Below are 27,102 nucleotides of genomic sequence, written 5' to 3'. Positions count from 1 at the left end.
ATCGGTTGGCAGGACCTCCACAAATTTCTCAGATACTACGAGTACCCAGTCGCCTTTTGCGCGTGTGAGCGTGGAAGTGATTATCGATTGAGATAAAGCGTGAATTATTTAGAAAACGACCAAAACCGAACCGAACGGCAGATCCGTTTCGTACGACAGGCTTGTTTACTCCTGACACTTTCAAATTATCATTCCGTTTGATATTTCTTTTCGTTCGCTTTTTCTCTCTCTCTCTCTCTCTCTCTCTCTCTCGCATCCTTGTCGCACCATACTTGAACCGTCTTATTACAGTTTAGTCTCCGGCTTGCTCGTTTCGTGCTTCGGTAGAGCGGAAATTTTTGCTTCAGTACCAATCCACTCGACGATCGTCGGCTCCGTTTATGCCGTACACCCTGTTTACAATCAATGATTTGGGAGGCAAAATTTGAGTTGAGTTGAGACAAGAAACAAATCGAGCCGATAACATTAAAACACAAGAGAAGAAAAAACAAACTTTTGCTGCCAGAGTTTCGCTTACGAACCGTTTGCGTTGTGTATCCTTTTACGCCTACAATCAACACCGTCATCACCGTTCGGTGTTGCCGGCGCTGCCAGATGCAACACTCACCGGCAGCGGAAAGCAACTATTTTCGTTTCGGTTAGTGCTTTCGCTCGATTAACGTCAACGCCACCGCTGTTAGAATGGAACCGCGCCACACCGCGTGATCAGGACCGTGGTAGCGGTTATCCTCCCGAGGCAATTTAGTTTGGGCCACTCATTCCGTTTCACGGAGGTGCAGAATCGTGTGGTTGTGGAGCATAAATAATTAATTATGTGCTCGGTGCGCTTGTGTGTGTATGTGTGTGTGTGTGTGTGTGTTTTAGCTCCGTAAAGCCTCATCGATATCGTTCTCACGTAAGTGTTTTCGCCCTTTCTTGTGACGCTTTTCGCTTATCTAAACCACCGGGTTTGTGCTTCTTGTCCGTGGTGCTCTGTGCGCTTGGATGGAATAATCGAACGGACCCGCAAAAGTACACGCTGGCTAGGGGTAAGCAATCAATTAGGATTTTTTGCCATCCCCCATTTTTTTTTTATGAACAAAACGCCGCGTCTGCTTTCTTCCTACTCTCCCCCCCCCCCCCCCCCAACTGCTCCCCTCCTCACTCCGCCATGCTATTTTTTACGTTCCACCATCCCAAAGAAAAGCTTCCGTTTATGGCCAGGATTCGGGAGTAGTAAAATATCACGCTAAAGGCTGAATACGGTAGCGTCCGTATGCGTGATGGGCTTTTAACCAACCACCTTCCATGTTCCTGCGCCAAAAAAAAAAACGCATTCCCTACTCTGTTGTGGCCATTTTTTATCTCATCTCGTAACCGCAACAACAAAAACCACCATCATCCGACACAAAAAAAAACGAAATACACTCGCTGCTGACTTTGTTAAGAATCGGCAGTTGGACGGAGCTTCGGTGTATTAGTTTGAAGGAGCCACAACGAGGGGCATAATGTGGTCCGGTAAAGTCGGCCAAAGGAAAAGTTCAGTCAATTATTGTAATTTGACGGGCCTGCCTAACGATGATGATGATGTTGATGGGTACATTGGAACAGGGTAAAGGAGTTCAAGAGAGGTCCAGCGATGGTCATAAGTATGATGAATATGCTTGCTTTACACACACATACACAGACCTCACCCGTGACAGGCTCCGTTTGGTTAAGGTTTGATTAATTTTTAAGATGCTGATGAATGGCTGCCCCATTTCAACACCTTCGACAGTCCCAAAGTGGTCTGCTATTGGGAATGCCTTCGGGAAGAAAAAACCTCCCTGCTTACCGGGTTCACAGAAAGGTACTGTGCAAGGCTCGAAAGGAGGAGGGCAGTGGGTAAGATCGGTGGAGATGGGTTGGTTATTTTATTTGTTCGCATTTCCATTACAGCGACGCGTACTTGAACCGCACGCGATTCACACCTTTCGGTTTGTGCATGTTGTTCGGGCACGGCTATTGATGCAAGTGCGAGAATTGACACTGATTCTAAGAGCTCTCGGAATGACACCTTCCAGAAGAAAAAACCCCATTGCTGGGGATGCATGTCTCGGAGACAAATATTGATTTAAAATGCTATTCTTTCCTGCCTTCGGTAACGATCGACCTGGCATGCCTGTTCAATGAACCTTCCTTTTTCTGCGAATGTAAACATGCTGTGGTAACCTCAACTCTGTCTTTGTTTTGAATTACAAATATGCTTTACGGAAAATTTTAGCTCATACGTGTACAGCATAATATAATGCCACAGCATCGTTTTGCTTCCAGTCGATATCTGCGAGCATTCGGATGTAAAAGGAACATATTTCTCAACCATTACTAAAACAAGGTCCGCTGGATTTACTTCGAAAACAAAAAAACCCGGCCAGCAATGAGAGGCAGGATGCATTACAAAATGCGCTCAATTATCGTGCCCCCGGTAAACAATCGATCTGGTCCGTTCAGTGGCCTTAGGAACACGTGTGCTGCCCGGCCCTAAACTGGTTCCGCCAGTACGGTGTTGAAACACGGTACGCCTCGCCGCATGTTCGATAAATTCTTACTGCATTCAGCGGGCCGGCGCGGCCGCATGGGCAGCGCGGATGGAATATTTTTCATCCCAAGACACGGCGCGGGGCTGAAAAAACTGATGATTATTTACGTTACAGTGCGTATTTTGGGAGCTGTTTACTTTCCTGGTACGCTCGGTGCTACGTTTTCTGCCATTCGCGTTCGAACGATCGGTTAGTTCGGTTGGATGTTGTTCGTTTGTTTTTCCTATCCGATGTAAGTTCTCGCTTCTTCTCGCGAGTCCATTTCGAATGTTTTTCAAAGCCCGCTCCACCATCATCCCCCGGGCGGTGTGTTCGATCTGGTGCTTGCAATCGGCCACCAGAAACAGTTCAACTTAGCCGGGTCATTGCATCTGGAACGAATGAACGAACAATGTGTACAACTCGTTGAATGTAAACAAACCCGCTTGCGCTTGGCTCCGTGCCTGGTGCATTTTTTTTTACACCGCGCTTCTTTTACAAGCAATCTTCTCACCCCGGTTTCTTTTGCTGCGCGGGCTGGGGCATGAGTTCGGTTGTGAAAAATAGCCACAACTAACCGAACAACTAACGGGTCGGACTTTTTCTTTCTCCTCCCGAGACACCACAGCAGCCGTAGCCGGGAAGACGCGAAGCTAAGATACGATAAATTACAATGTAAAATAAACAATCGGCGCTATTCGCAGTGCTTACCATCATCACGGCTCGGCAGCGTCGCTCACTGGTGGCTGTGGCTGCTGCATGCGCCTTACCTGTCGCAGTTAAAGAAACACAAAGATTCAGAACGACAACAACAACAAAAATCTTCACAAATGCACCACCTTTCTTCCTCCCAAGCGGGTGCTCTACAAGCGGGAACGAACGGGAATGCTGCTGAATGGACTGATTTTCATCAACTCTAATCAAACTGGATCACACACATAAAAGAGCAAGCAAACGATGTCCGCCGATCAGCCGACACAGCCATTCCGCAACCGCGGTGTGCATTGGTGGCCGTGAGTGCAAAAAAGAAGGAAAAATAGCCCACATTCCGACCGGAAGCGAGAAGTGAGAAAGCGAAAGCCCTCTCACTATGCAACCCACCACATTGGCAGCACCACGACGACCCTCCACTAGGCGGCAGCTCGTCACGATTTTCTTAGCGTTTTCCGCATATTTTTTTTTTCTTTTTGCAAGTATCTAAAAGAACGGTTGCCGTCTATTTCCCACAACACTCTTTGGCAGCGCACTGTTCTTCCCCCGCGTCATAGCCCAACAAAGACTGCTGAGCCCATTTCATTTGATCCCATTTCTCCCGATCCAATCGGTGCTGCGAGCTGCACGACATCAAGTCGTACTCATACTTGGGCTGACAATGCAGAAAATTACGGATTACGGAACGGTGTGGATCACACTCCCAACACACACACACACACACACCTCCCAGCCACCAGATGGTGCTCGTCTGGCGCCATTTGTACGTTGACAACGCGCACGCTGGCAATGAGCGTTCCCTGGCTAAAATGTGTGTGTGTGTGTGCCACGGGAAACCAGAAAACAAACATCATTAGAGCGGACGGCAGTTGTAAATTGCATGGATGCGCGATGGCGCTCTGCCGTGTTACGTCGCAGTGCCTTTTTGCAGCGGCTCCCGCGCCATCACCGACACCACATTATTCGCCTCTTCATCTGCCACTTCATCCGCCGCTTTGCACGTTCTTCCGGTCCCATTTTACCGCGTACCTTTCACTCCCGTTCTTCGCTGGCGACTTCCAGCGACCATACTTCAACCGCTCACCTTTCACTGATTACCAGCATCAGTGCGGCGAGGGCAGCAGTAGACGACGACAACCACCGTGGCCAACGGTACACGGAATCAAACATTGGACTTTCTGCTCACGCGCCACAAACTATTTACCCCGCTTGGCAGTCCCTGACATCCCTGCTCGTTGCGTAGCCGCCGGTGACAGGAAGCGTGTCCCGTGCCTCGGCGGAACAGTTACCGCTTTAAGCATGCTTGGTGTCTTTCGCAAACAAGCTCCAGGTCCATATCTACCACTGGTCTAGCAAGCCACACCTGCAGCTCGCATTTGTGTTGGCCACAAACGAATGAGCGCGCGCGTGCGAGGGACTTGAGTGATCTGGGTGCGTCTTATCAATCTGCCAGGTACTAACTGTCACTCCGATTACGAACGCACAGTACGCCGCAAATGTGATGTGGTACCGTCGTACTCGTAGCCAGCACGTCAACTGCTAATATAACGGGCATCGCGAATAACATAAGCTTTTCCATTCGTGTTTCAATCTCCTTCGCGTACTATCCATACTGTTGAGATGGATTAAATAAAGCAATCGTGAAGGATTTTGTTCAGAGCACCATGTAATCAAACTTTTAAACGGAAGTTAGTCAAAAAGCTTGCTTATTTAGGCAATGATATTACTTTATGTTCGAATGAAGAGCAACCAACATACGTCATTTATTTTATTCTTGTATACTAAACGATCTGCAAACTACAAAAATATCACTAACTTTCCCTCTCTCTCTCTCTCTCTCTCTCTCTCTCTTATTTCTCTTCTAGGTAAGTCCCACTACACGACACTGTATCGAATAAGGTAAAATCAGATAACTAGCAAAATGACTGCTACGGGAACATCCCGATAAGGACGATAATCAGTCGCATTTCACGCTACCCGCCAGGAAACTAACAAACCATTACGTTTCACCACTAAACGGTCGCTAATGGTAAATCAAACAAATCAATTGTCGTGCCTCGAATACACGTGCTTGTATTTGTGTGACGGTGACGGTTTGCTCAATCCGGGATGGCTAATTTCAACAGTCATAAAATGGCCCCCAACCACAATTAAACGAGAATCCTGCGCGCCAACTGCGGCAACCGATTTATAGCATTTTCAACACTTTGCGACAACAGTGCGCTCCTCCCCGGACTGGCCTGAGCTTTCCCATGTCCAAGGAAGGGGGGGGGGGGGGGGGTAATGCTCTTCGGTAGCAGGCGTAGCAGCTCACTTTTGCATCGGTCAGTTATGGCGTCACTAATTATGAGAATTCATAGCAAATTACCTTGAAACACGCTACGCGCGGTGTCTAGAACTGAAAATAGATTTCAGCAGTAGACAGGAGGTGAACGTGTTCATCCTTTCTTGCCCAAATAGACCGCTCACGGAAAACTAAGTATGTGTGTCGGTGTGTCAGTGTGTGTGTGTGTGAATTAGAATAATGCATGCGAAACACGCCAATGTCAAGCAATAGTACGCTCCGTGCTCGTGTGTCCATTTGTGTCCTTTCCTTCCGTTCCCAGGAACAAGTTGGAAACGAACGGAGTCTAAATACGTATAAGAGCTTCCTTTTCATAAATTCATGCCCGGTACTACCAACCGTTCGGATTTCTTTTTCCCTGAATGGGCACCGAACGTACAGTGAGCATCGAATTTGGCACGCACGTGTGGATACCACAAAACAAGAGGGCGAAGATTTCCATTCGTACATACATCACTTTCAAGTCACACGATACCGATGGCCCGGTAGTAAATAACAGACAGCAACAGCTTTACTGCTAGCGAAAATGATAAACGGATGGATACCGAACAGGATAGCGAATTTTCTGGCGATCCTTCCCGCCCATGTTGCATGTTCCGTGTGCACATGTGTTCCTAGTTTACGATACCAAGCTCCCACACAAATCATCCAGCACACATCATCACGATCGTGAACCATCGCGCCACTCTCGCCAAGGCGTACCGTGTAAAAATACGAAAGGGTTCGGAACATTACTTCGATACCTTCAGTAGCTCCGATGGCGGCAAAAGTGTGAAGACCGTTTCTCATTTGCTGGTTAAAAAGTGCCGAGGAAAAAGCACTCCAATCGTACGGAAGGCACAGTATAATTATACCTTTTAAAAGCCATTGTAACTGCTGTTGCTGTTTGTTTCGAACAATCTGTTTTCACCTCGAAGTTCTCGCGAGCTTTCAAATGGGTTTTTCCTCGTTCGGTGTAAAGTGCTCACCCTTACCTACCCCGGTTTGGTCCATCAGAACGGTAATCGCAAAACAATTTCTATATTTAATGATACATTTATACTTGCGCTTGTACCGAAGAGCTTCTCTGTTGAGTTTTACAGAATGTTCTTTTAAGGTGTAACACATTTTTTCTAGAATCTACAGGTTCGTAAAATAAATGACTTTAAACTCTTCAACTATTTATAAAGAGACTAACTTTTACCCAAACTAACTACTAACTGCTTACTAACTGTAAATGTAATTCGGCGATTTCTTGTAACGCGCTTTAGTCCACTTAAACATGCCCCACCACGTCGCACTCACACTAGTTCACGGCCATTTTGATTCAACAGTAATACAATGAAGCAACACAAAAGGGAAATGTATGTGGCCAGCAGCAATCCGCACCAACACTTGAGACAACCAACCCTTTCCGAGACAATAGACAAGCGCAGGGTGTTTTACAGACCCCTGCCAACCGGTCATAAGCTTCCGTTTCTCAGCGCTCGATGTTTCCTTCCGTTTTTCGAGCATTCGCCCAAGAAGCCCATAATTACGTTAGAATTATTCACATCCTAGCGCCCTACGCCGCAGCGTTTCAAAAATGACCTCGAGGGTGGGTTCACTTGTTACCTGTCCTATCTGCTGAGTCGTGTCAGTACGATTTAACGAATATTTGAGTGCTAGCGGCAGTTGCTTTTGCTTCACGTTGCAATGTCTTCGTAGATCCTGAGATCAACCCTTTAACATGAGCTAAATACCGATTTTCCCTCGACTTCACCTTAAACATTCAAGCAAAACAAAACAAAAGTTTTCCGCTGTTTGTATGCGTGTGTATACATGTATGCAGAACGTGATCTTTAGACCGAAACCCAAACCGACAAGTCGTCCGCATCCTCACAACAATTTTAGTGCTGGAGTCAGGAATGCTTACTTTTCCCATTTCCAATTCGATGGCCAGGTTGGGGAGGACGATCTACCTGCCAGCTTGCCGACGCAGATGTACGGTTCGAAGATTATGACCAATAGATGGATGTGCTAGTGGATCGTGGCAAATGTGTACACAGACCAGCCGGATAGGATGCGATTGGAAAAAATAGACAAGAGTGCTAAATGCTTTTAAAGAGCGGAAAGCTTTTAACTTTAATTAACAGTCCAAGCCTTCGGGCAGGACCCTCGTGCAAGCGCTCCCAATCTACCTCACGCACCTTATCTGTCTCACTCATCGCTACACTTTGCTGCCTTCCGATCGCATCGATTGGTGGCGAGATTTTCGGTAATGGAGACGTACCGGCAAGCGCATTCGAATGCCGTTGAACGATTAACGGGACACGGCAGTGAAGGTGGAAAAACCATTAATTAATCAATCGTGCACGACAGAAGGTTTCTGGCTAACAGCGTGAGTCTTTTCTTTGACTTTATGGCGTCTAAAATGTAATGCGCCTGCGAATAATTCAGATAATGTAACGCATCTACCATAGCGATGATGTTCGATGACTTTAACTTCGAAACAATACACACAATCCATTGTACTGTTACGGTTTAGAAAGTACTCGATTGAATAGCCATTAGCAGCTAATGAGTTAATGAACGGCTGCTATTAATGCGCGTTCAATAAATGGCTAATAAAGTTCGTTAATTCCATGTATTTATTCATTTGTATTTACTTCGCAATTTGCTTGTATTTTTATAATATGTATTACTTGAAGTATTAGTTTTGATACATGTAATTTAGCTAGGTGAACAAGAAAATTATTATTCTGTTCTTATACCATTCATGAGTTCATGAGAAAGTTCAAGATTTTACTTACCATAACAGCATCTTTCGGGGGCGGCCCGGTGGTATAAGAGACAGCGGCGCCGGTCTTCAAACGGCAGGACCGGGGTTCATATCCCATCCCGACCGTCCCACCGTAGTGAGGACTACCCAACCGAACTACGTGGCCATTGGCAGTCTAATAATAAGCCATTTCGATGGCCGGCATGACCACAGAGGAGGTCGCATGGCATAGAGGTCGTTTAGCCAATTAGAAGAAAAAGAACAGCATCTTTCAAACCTCAAACAAGATTGTGTTGCCCATATACAAGCATAAGGCCTGACTATCTCTTACAAACGGAAAAGTCTCAAGACAAGCTTGTCAATACAAACGCAAAAATAAATTTGCATTATGAAACCATTCTTGTGACAGACAAGTTTCGTTAAGCTATTTTTTCGTTAAATCTTCTAAATCAATCTGTCAAAGTGATGAAACCAACAAAAACAAAACCAAAAGTGTAAACAAAGTGGTCTTATTGAGAAGATATTTAGTGTTGTAGTTGATTTTTGGGATATCAAAATAATTTTTTTTCGAATCATGTGAGCGATGATAGCAACAGTGCTGATAAAAGAACGGATGATCTGACTAAACAACGTCGACTGCTTCGAAGTATGTTCGATCCTTTGAAACTTACTAAGCAAGCGTGAGTTTAGCCAGTGATACTTTTGTGGTAAACATTTTTGATATGTTCTCGAGACTGTTCTTTTCAGATTTAAGAAAATGTTTCGTGTATCGAAGGAAATTTTCATCGATATTCGTGATGAGATTGAGCTAAATTTTCCGCCTGTAAGGGCAAAAGGATTCACGCCAAAAGAAATGTTTGCTGCTACGCAGCGGTTTCTTGCAGTGGGGAGTTTACCAAAATGAAACCGGGAAAGATTTTAATATAGCAATTGCTCAACCAACTTTCTTCGTGGCATTTACCAAGTGTTTAAGCATTTGGGAAGAAACGTTGGCGCCCAAATACATTTCATTAGCAATGGAACCAAATGAGCGGCAAGATGTCCGACGATACTTTATTTCCCGTCCTTTCTGTTCGTCCTTTTCGGGAAGATCCTTTCTGAAGTAAAATACACACATTTTGTAAAATAACACACAGGAACGAGTAAGTTTGGCGCCTTTCCGTTTCAAATAGCTGACGGAAAACAGTTTGACAAATACGAGTCTCCGTTTGTAATAGAGAATAAAAAATCTTGACAGTTTTCTTGTGAGTTTGTCTTTCGTTAAGTTTTTTTTTTTCAATAGACAACACAAACGGCTGTCATAATTCGAATCTTCCGTGTTTGACAACTTGTCTTGACAATTCGTATGTGATAATCAGGCCTATAGTAACGATCGGCCAGGCGTCTGCTCCGAGCAGAAGCTAGGGAAGCGCGGCGTGGTGGACGTCCACCATCTACACCCCCGTCACCGACAACGGCTGCTCGATGCGAAGCAGCTCGACTGCGGGTTGCTCGATGGAGGGAAAGACGTAGGGCAGACATCAATGTCCGTCTTTTCGAAAGGGAAGATGTCTCTTCGAGTGAAGAGGAGTTCAGCGACGGAGATGGCCTCTCCATACGGGGCTTATCTCCAGCCGAGCTGGCAGCGGCCAGTGAGGCGGAGCGCTCAGGACGCTAACGAAGTATTATATCATGCACTGGAAGGGTCGATAGGGCTGAAGTGGAGTCGGACTTCTTTTATTGTTGCCGTTGTTGATCCTGTGGCTTGCCAAAACCTTCTGCCTCTCGCCTCACTATTTTCCGCTCTTTATACCTGTTTCCTAGCACCAGAGTTGTTTCAACTCTGGCTGTTTTGGGCTTTTTATTTTCCTGGATTGCCGCGTGGATGCTACAAGGCCATGGCAGGAGAATATCATACAGATGGAGAACACAAAAAAAATAATTAATGTGCTAATTATAATATAAGAAAACAATGGGCATTGCAACAAGCAATCGACAAACACCACCCCAGAAAAAGAGCCCTCGCAGGCAAGCACTGAGTTTGGTTAAGGTGAGGAATAGTAAAATCTATAGGATGAAAAAATTCCGTTTTGAAAAGGCCTGTAGTAACGAAATACTTCGATTTAAACCAACATTTAGTTCAACAAATTTAAGCATTCTTAGACTCTAGCACAAAACACACACTTCACAAGACAAATTCGTAACCTAATTGTATTACTGCCAAGCTGACCGACCAGGAGGAAATCAGGATCAAACTCCTGGTGCACTTGTAAGCTAAAAAGTCAATGTACACATGTGCACTGCACAATACAATACTACAAAACCGGGAAGACTTATGCTCTGCCCAATTGCCGGACCAACAATTTATTTGCGCTGGAACCATCTGTTGCAGACATTTTGCTTCTGCTCGTATCCACACACTCACTCACAAGCTGCCGTTGATATCTCTGCCCTGCCATCTTTCTATCACCACCTACGGTTTCTCACAGGGAAAACCAACTATTGGGGTGAGTACTAGTTTGAACAGTATGTGGAATTATGTGTAGCTGTGTGTAGGACGACTCCATTGTTTGCATATCTAATCACCGTAAACCGTAACCAACGTTGACACCCATGCACACGTATGCAAGCAGATATCCCACGTACTTACACAGAGCAGTGGCTAAGGTTCATGTCAACAGAGATCAAGCAAAGGTCTCGCCTCTGAACAAATACGACCATCGGATACCTGCGTTGCTCCATGCAAGAAACTCCTGCTAATGGATACTAGTTAAGACGCACTAGGTGTGTAATCTTTCTACTACATCCGTTACATTTGTCATTAAAATATAATTTGCGACCAGCGACCGTATCCCCTAGGAGCTGGCGGGAGATGCGCAATCTCCGTACTACATCCAACCGACCAGCATATTGCACATGCACAAGGATAATGAGCGTTTGCTCGGCACTCCTAACTCATTCTCTCGCTACTCTTTCAGGTTGCGTTGCATTTTACGTTTTACCGTTTTTTTTTGTTTTGTTTTCCTCCTTCGAAAATTAAACCGCGAAACTCTTTAGCCAGATGGGAAAAATGAACTTTAGCTTTTGGTCGTACTAGAGATAGAACGTTCCGAATGCGTCAAGCGTTACAGTTTCAAGATAAATTTTTCCCAGCTGTGACGCGACGAACACATTTTCCATTATACGGTCTGACGCTTTCTTGTCCTCGCGAGCTGTGTGCTCACAGACACAACGTTTGATCATGAGGAACGATTTCTTCCCTCGATTGCGGCCCCATCACTAGGGTGGCGAACTTTTTGTCACCTTACCGAAACACTTGATGCATCACACAAATTCTCGTTCCCGCATACACACACACACATATACTGTCAAGCTCGTAAAAATGCTAAAAAGCTACCTTGTCTTGCATGCCCTTCTGCTTGAGCGATCTGCTTTTCCATTTTTCTCTTTCCCATCCTTGTGCGTTTTTTGTTTTGTTGCCTTTGCTGTTGCAAATACATAATAAATTTTATGCAAAACTTTTCTACCATGCGTCGTCACCTGCCGTGACCGCAAACCCTGCCACCGGGATGAGTAAAGCTCGGAGATTTAAGGTTGATTCTTCGTTGGGTGTTGTTTCACTTACGCAACACTACATAATTCACCACGTGCACTCGCTCGTACATGTTATATTTTAATACAATATGTGTGTGTGTGTAAGTAGTTGTGCATTTCAAGTGCATGTATCATAAAAGGGAACAAAAACTGAAAAACTTCTTCCTCCAACTACAAGCCTCCTTAGTGCGATCCTTAGTGCGATGAACTAAAATGTATTCACAGTCCAAAAAAACAAAACGCAACACGAACAAAATGGGCCACTCTCGTTCAACCCTACACTAATACATTTTCATATATCATATTCTCATTTTCTCCTGTCTGAGGTTTCTCCGGTAAAATTTATGCACACTTTTGATGTGCGGGAGAAACGGGCAGATTTGCACTTCATATTCTGCTAGGGGCCCGGTTTCTTCAAACGCCCACACGTGTGTGGGTCGAGTTTGCTTTTGTTGCAAAAAGAAGACGATTTACCATATTTTGTGCCAGGATTGTGTGAAAGGATCTAACGGATGGAATCCTGATTTACGAAGGTTCAGCTGAATATTTTATTTAATCACAAAACGAAACCCTACAGACAAGTGTTGAGTGTATTCCAACGAGTGGAGCTTCTCTCGATAAAGCGTCTTTAATGCGTTTGGTAGCATAAAACAAAAGATTATGCATTTTAAATGCTTTTAAAATGCTAAAAACATACCTGAACGATATGGAAAAGAAATATGAAACAATTGCTTAACCATAAATCCACACACACACACGGACGTACACACCTTAGTGCTCGTTTTATACTTGCAAACGATCCTCTTCCTATCATTTCCAGTATATCCGTTGCATGCACCTTTCTACAATTCCGCCACGAACCGATCGAAAGGCAAACCTCAAAACAACGAAATAATATTCACGACCTAACCCTCAAATTGTCGTCGTCTGCCGGCAAAACGATTCAAACGTTCCGGAAGTTCAATCTGATAAAGCGTATTAATTTAAACTATCGACAACGGCTATCGCACTTTACCGCACGACCTAATCTGGAGAATGGGTATAAATATTTAACCATTCTAATCTCGCTACGGACCTCGAGTTACGGTTGGTGGCAAACGCGCCAACATCAGCAACGATCCAAGCAGATTGCCCCAATGTCAAAGTGTCCCAGCCCAAAGTCTAGCATTGCGGCAGGCGGTGCTGTGCAGAATTGCTTCTGTGTTTGCAGAACCAAGCCAGAATCAGTGCCACCAGGACCGATGCAAGCGTTCGTGCAGCAACTTGCAACCCACATGCACACCACGACTTGTAGCCATTTCAGGCTCACCTCCTATTGGCATTCTCCTATCGTTCGCAAACACTTATTGCTCTGATAGGGAACGAAGTTCACTGTTAGGATTTTGGTTCTGCATACTTCACGTCCGCTCACCAACTCCCTCAAACTCAGGTCTGTTCTATTCGAAACGAACGAGTCGGAATAAAATCTAACACTTTATTGAATGCATCTTCTCATAACTATTTATGTGTCGATAGGAAAAATACGTAAACGAAAAACTATAACACACCCGATCCGAAAGGCGTACAAGCAAGCAAATCGAGAGTTGCCATTGGGGTTTTCTTTGCTCTCTTCCGGCCAGACGGTCCTTTTGAAAAAAGTCCAATTCCACAGTACACGCGAGTACACGGAGAAGTATGCTGGAGTTGGTAAGGGTGGCGAATGCAAAGTATCCGACATGGAAACGAGCGAATAATCTATTTCGCCATTTTTAGTACTGGCAAACAGTTTTGCCTCCGAGTACCAGGACTGGGCGCAACTATTTGCAAAGCCAAACGATCCTTCCTGGCTTGCCTAGGATGCATTCAAAAATGTGCCACCACCGGGCGAAAGGGGTTTGTAGGTGTCGTCGGGATGTAGGAATCCATTCTCTTTGAAATGCATCCCAATACATGCATGCAGTGAACAGACGCACCAAGTAATGATGTCGCTCTTTCATTGGCTCTCGTTCGAACGCGTTTCGAGTGTGCATCGAAATTCAAGCACCAGCAAAACTGTACCATCATCTCCGGGTGCAATGCATGGTGGACCGAACGATGGACGGGAACGATGTTTATCTAAACATTGCATTCTTTTGCTCGGTATTTTGCCTTATATTTTTATACCCCGTACCGTTCGGCAGCTCTCTTGCCACCTTCGATCGTTTTGTTCCAGAGCATTCCGCTGCTGCTTCCGAGGCAAATCGTTGCAATCGCTTGGCAGACAGGCACACTCGACGTTTGCCATTTGTTCTGTTGCCTGCTGCTTGCCACTCGGGCTGTCCCTCTCTTAATGACATAATACGATCAGCTTTATAGCAGACAGGACTGTGACTGTCTGATGGCGCTATGCATGCGTACGACGCTCATCCATTCCGATGGATGAGATGGTGCAGGGTAGGAAAAATCTCAAGAACTTTTCCCCCCTTTTTTTCCGGACCAATCAAGAAAGGCATTCGGAGAACGCACACACGGAGGGGGAGATGGGCCACTGCCGGAAAATGTCACCATGAAACACACAAACACACGACAAAATAGTTTCATGAACATTTTTTTTTACTGCTCCAAAGCAGGTAAGCTGAACAGAAGAAAAAAATCATCGTTCCTTCCAATTGCTACCGGGTGAAAATCCGTTTTTCCTGCTTCGATCCATTCCTGCCGAGACAAATGGGAAATGGAAACCAAGGGGTTATAAATTTATCCAAAGCAAGAATGATTATATCCAATACTGCCTGCCTTTTCCTCTGCGCTCCGGGCTCTTCACGGTACACCAACGATGCAGAAACTACACTTCAACACTTTGATGTTTAGGGAATTTATTTTCATTTCGACTGGTAATCTGTCCTTTCTTCTGTCGCACCGTTGTGGGCCGAGAAACACATGTTTCTTGCATATCTTATCAACAATAACAGCAAAAAGCAATACTGAATACCTTTGGCTTACGTTTGCAATCGATACGTTTGATGTTTGTAATGTTTCGCTTTGGAGTTAATTATTGGCAATATTCAAATTTACATTAACGAATACTTCCCGTGAATGTAAGTGAAATTAAATATTTCATCATCCGTATTGTAGTAGCTTTGGAAATTAAATGAGCTTGAAATAAACTTACAAAAATGCTGTCTCCAATTTTAGCTTCTTATAGACAAGAAAGCAGTACCATCGAAAGAATTCTGTCCTGGAAGAACGGTATGCAGACACGTTCGCCCGGATACCACCTAATGCATTGGTACATAGTTGCACAAACGAAAGACGAAAAGAATCGTATCGTTCGGTGCCTTTTAAAATGGACCAGTTTTAAGTTAATGGTTCAATTCTTTTCAATCTTATGCTTCCAATTTCCCTCCACGGTCCCATTCCACGGACGGTAAATGCGACGTACCGCACATGGCTATGTACCGCAGACCAAACCCGATCAACCCATTGTGGGTGATCTTTCCGTTGGGACGTCGCTTTACCGTCGCTTACATGCACTGCCATCGGACGGATGGCAATTGGCGCGATTATGGAGCAAACCCTTTCACTGAAACAGCGTTGTTCTGGTGCTTTGGAAAATCTTACTATAAGATCTTTCAATGACCAGTATTTATATCTACGATGGAGGTAAAATGATGGAAATAAAAGCCACAGACGCCCACCAGAACGACTGCAAGACGGTGTACGAGTTTTGTTTTGCTTCACCCTACTTCCCCTTCCAACACCTCCAACACAAGCTCCTATGGCATATTTCTAGCACGTCTTACCTTCTTGCGTGTCGGTTCCCGCCGCCTCGCACTGGATCGGGATAATTGACCCAACTCATACGTGGGGCCACACCAGCCGAAAGCAGCCCTTTACTTTCTTCCATACCAGCGACGGACGAAGAGTTATGCACGCGCGTTAGAAAACAGTGTACCATTGGCTTCATAGAGGCAGCGTGTGTTCGGCATACAGTGAAGGTATGTGTTTTTCTTTCGTAGCCACGTCATGCTACAGTTTCGGCTCATGGACATTCCTTTTACGGCAAACACTAGGTATGAGCAAAGGGTGTATTAGCTTCGTTTGCCCACTTTAGATCGTACATGCTTCTCTTCTCTACATTCGATTTGCACTCTCGGCTGGACTTGCTGCGCTAGAAGTGCTACCATTTTCTTTTCTTTCGCTGCCCTTTTTGGGGAGCGCACAGGAAAGTCGTGCTGTGATCTAATTTAAAAGTAGTTATAGAAGAAATAAAAACAATCCTTTCACGGAATGTTGAGACGCTGTTATGATGTTTGGTTTTTTCATTGTGTTTCAGAGGCTTTCTTTTTTTTAATTTGGCACAAAACGAATTGAAAACGCCCTAACTTTTGTACCTTTAAAATGCATTTTCGCAATACAAACGGGCTGGTTGATGTAGTCCTCTTTTAATACGCCTCACGTATTGTCCTGTGTCAATTTTCTGCAAATTGATTTACAAATCATACATGTTTCATGCTCATTCAAGTCAGAAATTTACTTTTGTGCAAGCAGCAGCTATAAAAAAAAACAAAGCGAGGCGTAATCTAACAACTGAACCATAATTTTATCATCTTTCCAAACAAATCTCTCTCTCTCTCTCTCTCTCTCTCTCTCTCTCTCTCTCAATACTACTGTAAAAGCACTTTTAGCTATATCTTCCATCGCTGATTACTAGGCGCGCTCTCGCCAAAGGCACCTACTATAAGCTGCACTCTGCACACTAACGCTTCTTCAAAGACGAACAAAATTCCTCTTCCGGTTTTGTTTGGGGCAGGGGGTGCTTTTGTGTATTCGCATTCCACCAACATACATATAAAATATGATCTCAACATTTGTAATCCTTCGACTATAGCACGAAATGTTACATTTCTAGCGACAAAATACGCCAGACATTTCAAATCTCACCCGAAAAGCACTCTCGGCGGAAGGCCGGAAAGATCGCATCGTGGCGTACCATTTCTACAAATACTGGCACAAAATTGACCGAACAAAAGCCCATTTTACGGCTTGTCGGCGTACAAGATGGTACAGTGTAGCTTCTCCTGTCAGTTTGAGTCCGGCCGACCGGCAGGCACTCGGGGCGCGGTGTGAACGGAAGGAATGAATCATTTGATGAAGCGTCATAAAAAAGCTCCTACTTGTCCTCGTTACAGGGCAAAATTTTATGTCCATAAACCATATTTTCGCTAATGCAACATGATAATAAAATCTTCCTATCGTTTGATCCCTCCGACGATTGTCCTGTCTAAGGAATATTTACCAACACACACACACACACACAACATACACAGAAGCAGCATGAAATAATATTTTTTATCATATTCTTTGCTTTTTCTTTGTTTCCCGAGTGGGTATGAGCTGTTTCTTACTTGCAAGCCACCCTCATATCCTTTTGGAGACAAAGAACTGGAATCAAATTTTTTTCCCCCCGTAAGTGTGAGAAATGAAATCTGCGAAAGTTGTTACACTCCTCTCTCGAGCAACCCTGAGCTAATAAATCACAAAGCCGAAGCCACTACGCGTGGCCTTTGAACAGCAAATACTATCAGTGAGGTTTGTGCTTTGAGCTAAAAGTCATCCGACAAAGCGGCAGAAGCTGTTAGATATGACTGGTTTTTGTGTGTGTTTTTGTTCTATATTTCGTTTTTTATTTCTTTATAAAATCTTTTCATACACCTCCTTCGTTAGGTCGTACTAACATTTAAATGGAAAATCTAAAGTACCGAAAGCCAAACGGAAAATCACGAAACCCAACCAAACGTCATCCTGCGGTGGACAATTTAAGACACTCATTTTTGCCCACCAAAGATGACCGTCATCGACTTGTTTTGGGTCCCGACACACAAAAAACCTCCAACAATCGGTGAATCTCTTGTAACAGCAGCCGTAATAACGCTCTCTCGCACTGCTTGTAAAGCTCATACTGTGCGCTTTCTGTACTAACGGGCATGGTTGGCAGTAAATTTCACACAAAAGTAAAACGAATAGATTTATGTGGTTATGTGTCATTCGTGTAATAAATGGGAAGACAGGATGTTTTTCATTGCACTTCCCGGTTTTTTGGCTCGGGTCATCCCGGAACCGACCCACGGAGGTAGCTAGCTTTTTGCAACGAAAACGCTTCCCAAGTGCTTTCCTGCTTTCTGCACGAAACACGCACATCCTAAACATATGCTTTTAATATCCTCACATCAGACTTAAGGCACCGGGTACCGGGACCGTATGCCAGCAGCGCCGAAGTACCGCAGCAGTTCATTTGCATCGAACCCTCATGCCTAAGAGACAAAAGTTCCCGCCGCAGTTCCGCACGTCGTTCCCCACCGTTGCTTTCCTTTTGCACGAACAGCTCACAGATGAAATCCTTATGGTTCGTGTACAGTTGCGCGGTACGGAAATTGATTTCCAGCCCGCCTACGCCGCCATGCGAAAAATGGAAAACCAAAAACCAAAAATGAAAAACCATTCCCCCTCCATTTTTGTTCAAGTGTAAACGAAACGAGCCAACGGAAGGAACAGTGTGCCTATGCAAAGGAAAACATCCTCGTTCACGGATGTTGAACCGCATGGAGCATGAGTACTTCGCACTGTGTGAGGTGGTTTCCATACCACCAATAGAGAGCATTGGATTGCCATGCCTCGTTGATCGAAAGTTCCCGCTTCCAGTGGTAAGTGTGGGAAAACCCTGCAACCCACCAAAAACCATGCTGTTCCTGTGAAGAAATATTTGATTTATGGAAAGTGCGTGTTGTGTTGCTACTTCCATGTACATGACGCAAATGTCACGCTAACTTCAACCGGCTGGAACTTTCCCCACTTCCAAGCATTTTGCGGTGTAGTGACGCTGCGATACCTTTCTTGTCGACCAACAAACGACCAACTTTAATAAGTGCTCTTACAAATAACACCTCAGTGTGCTTTTTTTCCGTGTCTAATGAACCGGCCATAACCGGGTACGGTTCGTCCTAGTCAATGTTCGAACCTCCGAACCCCCCGATGGAGGAAAATGGTTTTTCTAAGGGGGGTCGCGTGTTTCACGTCCCGATCCTTTACGTTATTCATTCATTAACGTGTACCTATTGCCTTGGCTGAATGTATACAATGTTATTTTCCCGTTCCGATGTTTGTTTTCTACCTCACGTGAACATGCCTCACACTACGACTTCCCGCTGGTCGTTGGTTTTGAGGATCCTGAGCATTACTGCCCACGTGGCACGTTAGACGCCGGACATTCCGGTAGATATAAGCATCCTGGATCCTGTAAGCTAGGCAAGATGGAGGGCCACGCTACCCTTAGAACGAGCGCATATTGTTGTCATGGTTTTTAATAGAGCATATTATTATCTTAACAACTCAATCATTTCACGAACTAACTCGGTTGGAAGTGGTCCTCGCTAACAAATTAATTCTATTCCCTTTTCTGCTACAAATGGAGAAGGGTTTCAGTGAACGTGCAGCGAAGGTTAACTCTATTACTGCTGAGCAGTGTATTTGGCAACTTGTTGTGCTGTCACTATGAGCAGCCCTTGGCTTCTAAATGATAAAGAGGTCAAGGGCGTGTCATGCACTTAACGCTCCGTAACATGATGATGAATCGACAAAACCCATCCTAAACAACCTCCTATTCTACCACAATTTTACTCATTATATCACTGCCTGGCAGAACTTTGCGTTGTTTCGCTTCGAGAAGAAAATGTGTAGAGAACAAACCAGTAAGCTTCTTATTTCCGAAAGCTCTCAGTATCGGTCTGCTGTTAGAGACATCGGACGCCGGAAACGAAACTCAAACTGAAACCAAACTGTATCGCTTTCCGTTGCCTCTGGTTCCTGTTCGGCCATCCGCTCGCTGCGTTGTGATAAAACTAAAAATTTAATTAACGCAACAGCAAGCCCCTCCCCCGTCAGAATTGTGTTTCTACGTGCTGTTCCTGCATACACTTTCTGCGTAATAAGAGAAGCAACCGAATCTCGTTGCTCCATAACGAGAAAGCCGAAAGGATGAAGCTACCGGCGGCACACGTTGGGATTTAGCATCAGCGCAAAGATCTTCCGAGATCTCTATATTTATTATGCATTCCACATCCCGCAAGCACATTCTGAAATGGGTTGTTTGTAAAGCAACAACCGGCTGTTCTTACATCTGCACGAAGGCCTTCATGGTACCTTCATCATCATTTTAGCAAGCTCGAGTCGCAGTGCATGGAGAAGGTTTGGTTTGACGTTCTCTTTTGGCTCTCTCGTATTGATTTCCAAACGCCTTCAAACAAGCAATATGTCGCCACTGGTTTGAATGTTGAAAAGTTTGATTCAATTACGCAAAAACATGTAGCAACCCGACATGCGGATGTTGTGTCCTCCCCGTGGCATGCACTTTTCTTCCCAGGCTATATCTTCTGCACCGGTGAGCATTTTTTTTCCATTTCATTTCACTTTATGCAACTTTTCACACAAGTTTCACCACTGAAGATACTGCACTGTTCTGAAGATATGCACAGTTGAGGAATATGGGGAGGAAAAAAATCACTTCCAAAGAGAATATTTCTTTTATCCAGCAACTCGAAAAACTTCACTTTAACTCCCAGCCCAAAAACCACCGTCGAACAAAAAGCACGATAGCGAGAACGGTAAGCGGTAAATGAAATTTAATAGAATTATGTTCTGCAAAGTGAAGTGCAGCAAAACAAAAAAAACACCAAATACCGGGATTGAAACATATAATAAAAGCATAAAGTCCAGCTTCAACAGTAGAGATCCACTGTAGTGCCGAAACGGATAAAGCAGCGTGCAGCGTGCAGTCCGTTTCGCTGTGCAGCATCCACACAATTGGGCAGCCAGCTCCATTATATGTGCATTTAACGTTCAAATTTGTGCCCCCCACTTCAGTCAAGAGCACACCATTTCGAGTACAATTTTTGCAGTGCAATTTCAACTCCAGCGCCCGCTAGCCAAAAGCCATTGTAAGCGTACGGACTGCAATGAACGAAATGTCTTAGCTGAGTTAAAAGCGCCTGTGAACAAAATCGCTTTTCACCAAAATAAGACTTTTTCCCCCCCCCAAACTCAAGCTTTGTTTATTTACGTACATGCGCTGCAGCGTAGCTGTGTGGCAAAAGTGTTGGATTTTTGCTCTCGCTGCCATCTTGCCCAGTAAGGTAACGGGTTCCTTATAAAAATTTGCCGCACCATTTGAAATCTAAAGCATCAGGTACTGACTATGGTTGTCCACGCTCTGCACCGTTGCTTACCGTTTGTATATTGTGCAATGGAAAATGGCGTGTGAAGGGAGGTTCTTTCCAAAAACGCGAGTCAAAAAGCCTTCTGGTAAAGTGCTACCCGGTTTGTTGCCTACAATTCAGCCAACTAGAGCACGGTGCATTCATACATTTTGCCGACATTCGAATGCAATTGTCCGCGTGGCTTTGCAGGACGCTTTTCAACGAACCTAGTTCGTCTACCTTTGCTTAAATTGTAAGGTAAAACACTTAACCGAAATCGGAACTTTTCTTTCGACCTGCCTGAAACGTGACAGAGAACTGACTCTCTCCGTCACATTCCGAGGGGAGCTCTGCTCAACAGAACCGTGCAGCTAACCTGTCCAGCAAAAACCCGCTACCACTCATTTATTGATAAACCTGTCGACAAATTGGCTTTTCAAGTGGCTCAAAAGCTAAAGTTTGTTTACTTTGAAAGCGAAACCACCGCAATAGCGGGATATTGTAGTGGATGAACCCAAACTAGAATCGGCTGAAGCCTCCTCAGATAATGGCCGCGGTAACAAAACTCGACTGGCTGCCTAGACACAAGGATCTGTTTTCGCACGTTGCTCAGAATAGGAAGTTGAGACCCTAAAGTTTGTTGAATTTATTCGAGGATAACAATCAACTCACCCAACCTCTGGTATCCATCCGAATAGCGAATATGCTGTGGTGTAGATAGCGGTGGAACTCACATCTACACCCTCCCCCCCCCCTTTCTCCCATCCCCCCCCCTCCTAAAAAAAGCGTAAACGAATCCAATACACTATCTAACATTTAGTTGCCGGTTTCCATGGTGCACGACGCAAACAAACGCATCTTTCACTTCGCCGGAAAACCTTTTCCCCCCATTTCATCTTAAACGCTTTCCTCCACAAACCCCAAACTGCACCCAGCTAACGACAAATCGTAACCTAAAACTGTCGCGTCATATGACTGCTGGTGCTGGTTTCTCAGCAGCGCACACAACCTTCATCCTTCAAACCTCTTTCCCGCTGAAAGTGGAAAAGTGTCTGTCACACTCACTGTCACAACTTTCTGGTGGCCGGAGTCAGGGCTGGCAGATAACTTCACCTCCACCCAAAACGGCAAGGTAAGAGATCAAATTAAATGTTCGGAATAAGTTTTTTGCTCGGTGGCTTTGCCACCGCCGGGCAAACTGTCAGTCATTTCGCGTGTGGATCGAGTTTTTGGCAGCCGTTCTACTAACGACGACTGCCGGCGAAGCCTTCAAATGTTGCTTATTTCGATTCGTTGGCAAACAGATCAAAGAGCCAAAAGTCGGTCTTTCCGTATTCTGTTTGGCCTTTCGCTTTATCAAATAGAATTGCGTTTGTTCGCCCAAAGAATTGTACCTGCGAATCTGATTGAAAACGAGCGCGTCGTGATTGTCCAAGGGAAAATGTTTCAATTTCGGTACAGCTTTGCTGCGTAGGAAACTTTCAACATTGACATTGTTTTTATTATATGACTTAGGTTAATGCAACATTCTAAAACACGTCCCTCGTTCCGTCGCGTACCAAGTAACCAAAATCTTCTTTCCCATAAAGTTACCATTTGCACGGGTACGATAATGGTGTACCAGTAAGAACCTTTTGCAGTCAATGTAACCGTAATACAGTGAGAGAGTGCCTGCACTGTTTGAACATTTGTCGGGTTGCGAGCGTTGTGACGAATGTCAAGTGCAACTATCGCTAGTGCATTCGCGAAAACTTCACCATAATTAACGATCCAATCGATCCCGCTTCACCCTAGCTGACTGTGCCCAGAAACCACTGCAACCGAAGCGTTGCGTTGAAGCGTAAGTTTTCAAATTTTATTGCCAAAGGCATCAAGAGCTATTGCCAGAGTTCGCACCGGCGACAGAGTTGCAGAAGCCTTCCCATTACCGCTCGTCGGCACTGCGAAAGCCGACCTAAAAGTGCAAAGTACACAGCGATTGAGTGTTTATTACCCAGACTATCGGCATAGCTATCTACCCGTGGTGAATCTGGCTTTGTATTTTTCGGGACCGCTTACAGGGGAAAGATTCGCGCCACGACGAGGGAATGGATGTACCCAAAAGCACTGTATTGGTATTAAACTTTCAAGTGAAGGAAAATTAATAGCATAACCTGAACGTGGTGATGGAGACGCTTCCGCTCTGTGTGGCTACCCTGGGACGAAATCCATCGAAACCAACCAACCAATTCTCCTGTCTCACGCCACCTGCTAGAGATGGAAAACTTTGAAGCAAATGGTAAACTTTCATTAGTATTCTGTCTTGCTTTTTCGCTAACATTATTTCGGATTCTCGTGCTCTTTTTTCCACGGCGGAAAGCAATAGACATAGACGAAAAAGACAGAACATGAAATCAATATCAGAACCTCAAACTTTACAACGCCAGCTTCCGTCATCCCGAGAACTTGCTTCCAGCTTTCCAGTCCGTCTTCCCTATGCTGATCTTGCGAGACCTTACAATCTCGAGCCGTATTCCTGCGGTGCAACGCAATCGCGCTTTTCCTTACCGATACTAACGTTGCGCTATCGTCAATAAGGTGACAACACTGAGCACCGAGAAGTGTATGGATGAGGACGAGGACCATGATGATGATAATGATGATGATGGTAAGCAGCCATGATGGGGATGGTGGTGATTGGATAGCTCTCATTTATCATTTTATTGCGACGCAAGTTTTGGCGTAGTTTACGCGATGCCGCACCACTACTTTCGTTTGGGCAAAACTTTAGTCATACGAACTTCGCGATTCGCTTCAACCATCGGGATGGTAATAAATCTTCCTGGGCAACTGACGCGCTGACTTCAGTCTCGGGAGCATGCATTCTTCGGCGGCTTCCTCCGAGCTCGCTTTTTCTTATCACACTCACACACACACACAGACTTGCGGGAAATCCTACGTAAACCTTGGATGCTGGTTGCGATCAGTTTCGGGAAGCCCATCATGACCATGTGCAATTATTTTATGACTATATTTTTCTCTTCACGCCACTCATCAAAAACCGAACCCGAGTCGGTGGAATGTCCACGCTCGCGAGTAGGACGAAAGTTTTCTGTAATTTTCATATCACATAGTTCTTATCATCCATCAACATCAACAACCTTTTCACCCGATGCCACAGCATCTTCCCATGCTTATCATCGCATGTCGTTTCGTTTTTATATCCAACCGAGCCATAATACCCGGTGGTGGCACATCTCCTCCTTACGAGTACGTTTCTGCGGCCAGGCTCGTTATGTTGCGACTGCTTAACTGTTCACACCATTACTCAATTAAACGACTAACCTTTAGCACGTTTGCTCTACCTCGCACTCCAGCACTCGCAGCGGGAATTGAAGCGCTAACGATATCGTTAGCAACGGTACAGCCACTCGCTAGTCTCCACATTCGATACTCGCCGACAGAGGACACTCAAAGCAAACAGTGTACCGAACGTCGGAACCGGAAGCCGGAACCGCCTGAACAGCATCGCCGGGCATGGCACGTACGTGTTAACTAAACCTCGTCCCTTTACCCTACCCAGCGACCCGCTTCGCCACGTTTCTCACGTGGAACAGGAAACAAAAGGCAAAGAAACCGGAAATCCACCCCACTTGTGCCCGCGGTGGCTGGTGGCTCGTACCAGCCAGTGTAACAGGATAAAAAGTTATCTCCCGAGATGTTTAAATAAGTTTCCCAACTGGAAATTGCACTTTTCTTTCATTTCCCTGCTCAACCGCGCTCGGCTGGTCAGACGTTCCATCGGTCACATGTTTCATCTCCCGCTCTCCCAACGCATCCTTCTTTTGTTCCTTACGTACAGACGCTTGTACGGCTCCATTCCCAGCTGGCAAAGCTCTACTAGGAATGAGGAGCACAAGTTAAAATTAAATTCTTTTATTCCACCATTATTACTCTCACACCGTGGGCCGGCCAGTGGGTGTGAGGAGGCCGTTCGTGGTGGTGCTATTCGAACTACATTACCACCATTTCGCTTGGGATCGACTGGTCTTGCCACAAGCTTTTCCGGATGTTCCGGTTTTGCACTTCTTCTGCTTTGACTGCTGCTCTTCCTGATGATGGTGATTGTGATGCTGCTGCCACTTGATCCACAGACCTGACTTTGCCGTTCAAGTTGCATTTCCGAAACAGAATCGCACGCTCACGGTGCAGCTGCAAGTGGGGAAAAAGAAAAAAATGTATAATAAAAATTAATTTACACATTCATAAACAGGCGGAACACCGAACAAGCGAACGAACAGATTCTTGCTCTGCTTTGCATTGGAATCGTTGCACCTAGTGCAGCAGCAAATGACACAATTGTTGGGCTGGATGGGCGAAACGTTCTGACACGATATGGTTTGCCGGAAGGCAAAACGGAAGGCATCTCCGAACCAAACACATAGAAATACCCATGACAAGATGTCTCACTGCAGCCAGTACACTTGCTGCCATTACAACCATCAAATACAACGTTGAACAGTAAGTGACGTTAACGGACCCACCAAGGTGGCCCCCAGGATTCGGGGTTTTTTTGGGTTTTATTTTTTATTTTTTGGGAAAAACCTCAAAGACCCCTTTCACTGCACCACGCAAACTGCACTGCCGAACTTAATTTCGTTCCATTAATGCTAATGAACGAAGAATTTCCATAATTTTCATTAGTTTTCTCGCAAAAATTATTTCTATTAAAAGTTTGCCCGCACCGACACCAACGACACTAGCCCGAGCTGCTGCTGCTGACAGGGAAGGTTCGCTCAATTACTCGACTCATTTTACTACCTTTTCACGCAGAATCTACCTCACCATGCTTGGCATTAAAGTTTTCCGTTAGGTAAGAATTGAAAGCGTCCAACTACGAGTAACTCCGCTCGGTAATACACTGGCGCAGTAATGTAATGAAGTAAACAAAGTGTAGCTTTACATTTTGAAAGCTCCTCACTTACTCACCTCTCTGCCACTCGACACGTGTCCACCGTTGAACAGAACTGGAGCATAAATGTGGGGTTTGGCAGTGATGCATGGTGACACAAATTATTTTCCAAATAAACCCGTGCCCCCATGTTAGATCAATACGAAATGATCCTGGGAGCTTGCTTTATGTCCATTCTAAATTTGAAACAATGTATTACGATTATCTAACCCCTCCAACCACACACACACACAGCATGCGCATAAACACTGTACGGATCTGTAGGGGTCGTAAAATAGAAATGATGGACACAGAAACAACCATCATTTTTATTCGTAACCAAAAAGAAACACACATCTCTCCAACCAGTTCCACCATCGAACAAACCACCCAAGAAGGGAGGTTAATGTGTTAACATACTTGAGCTTGCCGACGTTAGCATTACACCAACATCAAGCGCGAACACGCGTATTAAAATAGTGTGTAATTTGAGCCAGCAAAACAGCGGGTAGCAACCTATCGCTGGCATGGCGCATTCGCCGTTTCGGTGGTTAACATTAATTCGTACTATAAAGTTCCTGTTCCTCTTCCTTCGCTCTAGCAGTTATGACGCGAGCACGTTTGGGTCTAGCAAAACGGTGACATGACCCGAGCCGTACCTCCGATGCTGAAATACCTGGGTTGAAGCAGACAAGTATACGAGCAGCAGACGAGCTTGTGCGAGGGAATTTCGGAGAGAACCGACGCTTTTTGACTTAACGGCGAAGGAAACCAGATCATGTGTCTTATGGAATGTCGTGTTTCGGCTCGTTTGCAAGGTGAATCATTCCACCGTGTGACCATCCCGCCATCTCGCCAGCCCTCCTTCCTTCGCTGCTACTGGCGAAAGTTTCCATTCGATCGCATAAACCATATACGACGACATAATTTCCTTCGACGGTGCCTTATTCCAACGGTAGCCTTGCTAATAGGAGGAAGCGAAAGTAATAAACTAGAAGGAAAAATTGAAATTTAATGCCACCATATAATAATCATATTATGAGATACTTTATTATTATGAA

At 45.0% G+C, this 27,102-nt stretch overlaps 4 protein-coding genes across 5 annotated transcripts in view; 2 read left to right on the top strand and 2 right to left on the bottom strand.

The window, feature by feature from the left end:
• LOC126565311 (uncharacterized) overlaps positions 1–15,899 on the bottom strand; it is a 378,977-nt gene extending 363,078 nt beyond the window's left edge. Inside the window, exon 1 of the mRNA XM_050222477.1 lies at positions 15,894–15,899. The gene's annotated coding sequence lies outside the window, so the exon portion shown is untranslated. The remainder of the gene's footprint in view (positions 1–15,893) is intronic.
• LOC126564660 (dolichyl-diphosphooligosaccharide--protein glycosyltransferase subunit 1) overlaps positions 1–27,102 on the bottom strand; it is a 378,005-nt gene that overhangs the window by 234,302 nt on the left and 116,601 nt on the right. The window lies entirely within an intron of this gene.
• LOC126564322 (adenylyl cyclase-associated protein 2) overlaps positions 1–27,102 on the top strand; it is a 195,419-nt gene that overhangs the window by 57,824 nt on the left and 110,493 nt on the right. The gene's annotated exons all lie outside the window — the stretch shown is intronic.
• LOC126563859 (hemicentin-1-like) overlaps positions 1–27,102 on the top strand; it is a 174,163-nt gene that overhangs the window by 93,092 nt on the left and 53,969 nt on the right. The window lies entirely within an intron of this gene.

This window comes from Anopheles maculipalpis, chromosome 3RL (genome assembly GCF_943734695.1).
Source record: "Anopheles maculipalpis chromosome 3RL, idAnoMacuDA_375_x, whole genome shotgun sequence".
Classification (NCBI taxonomy): domain Eukaryota; kingdom Metazoa; phylum Arthropoda; class Insecta; order Diptera; family Culicidae; genus Anopheles; species Anopheles maculipalpis.
Note: the sequence above shows the minus strand (reverse complement) of the source record. Positions and strands in the feature narration are given on the sequence as shown.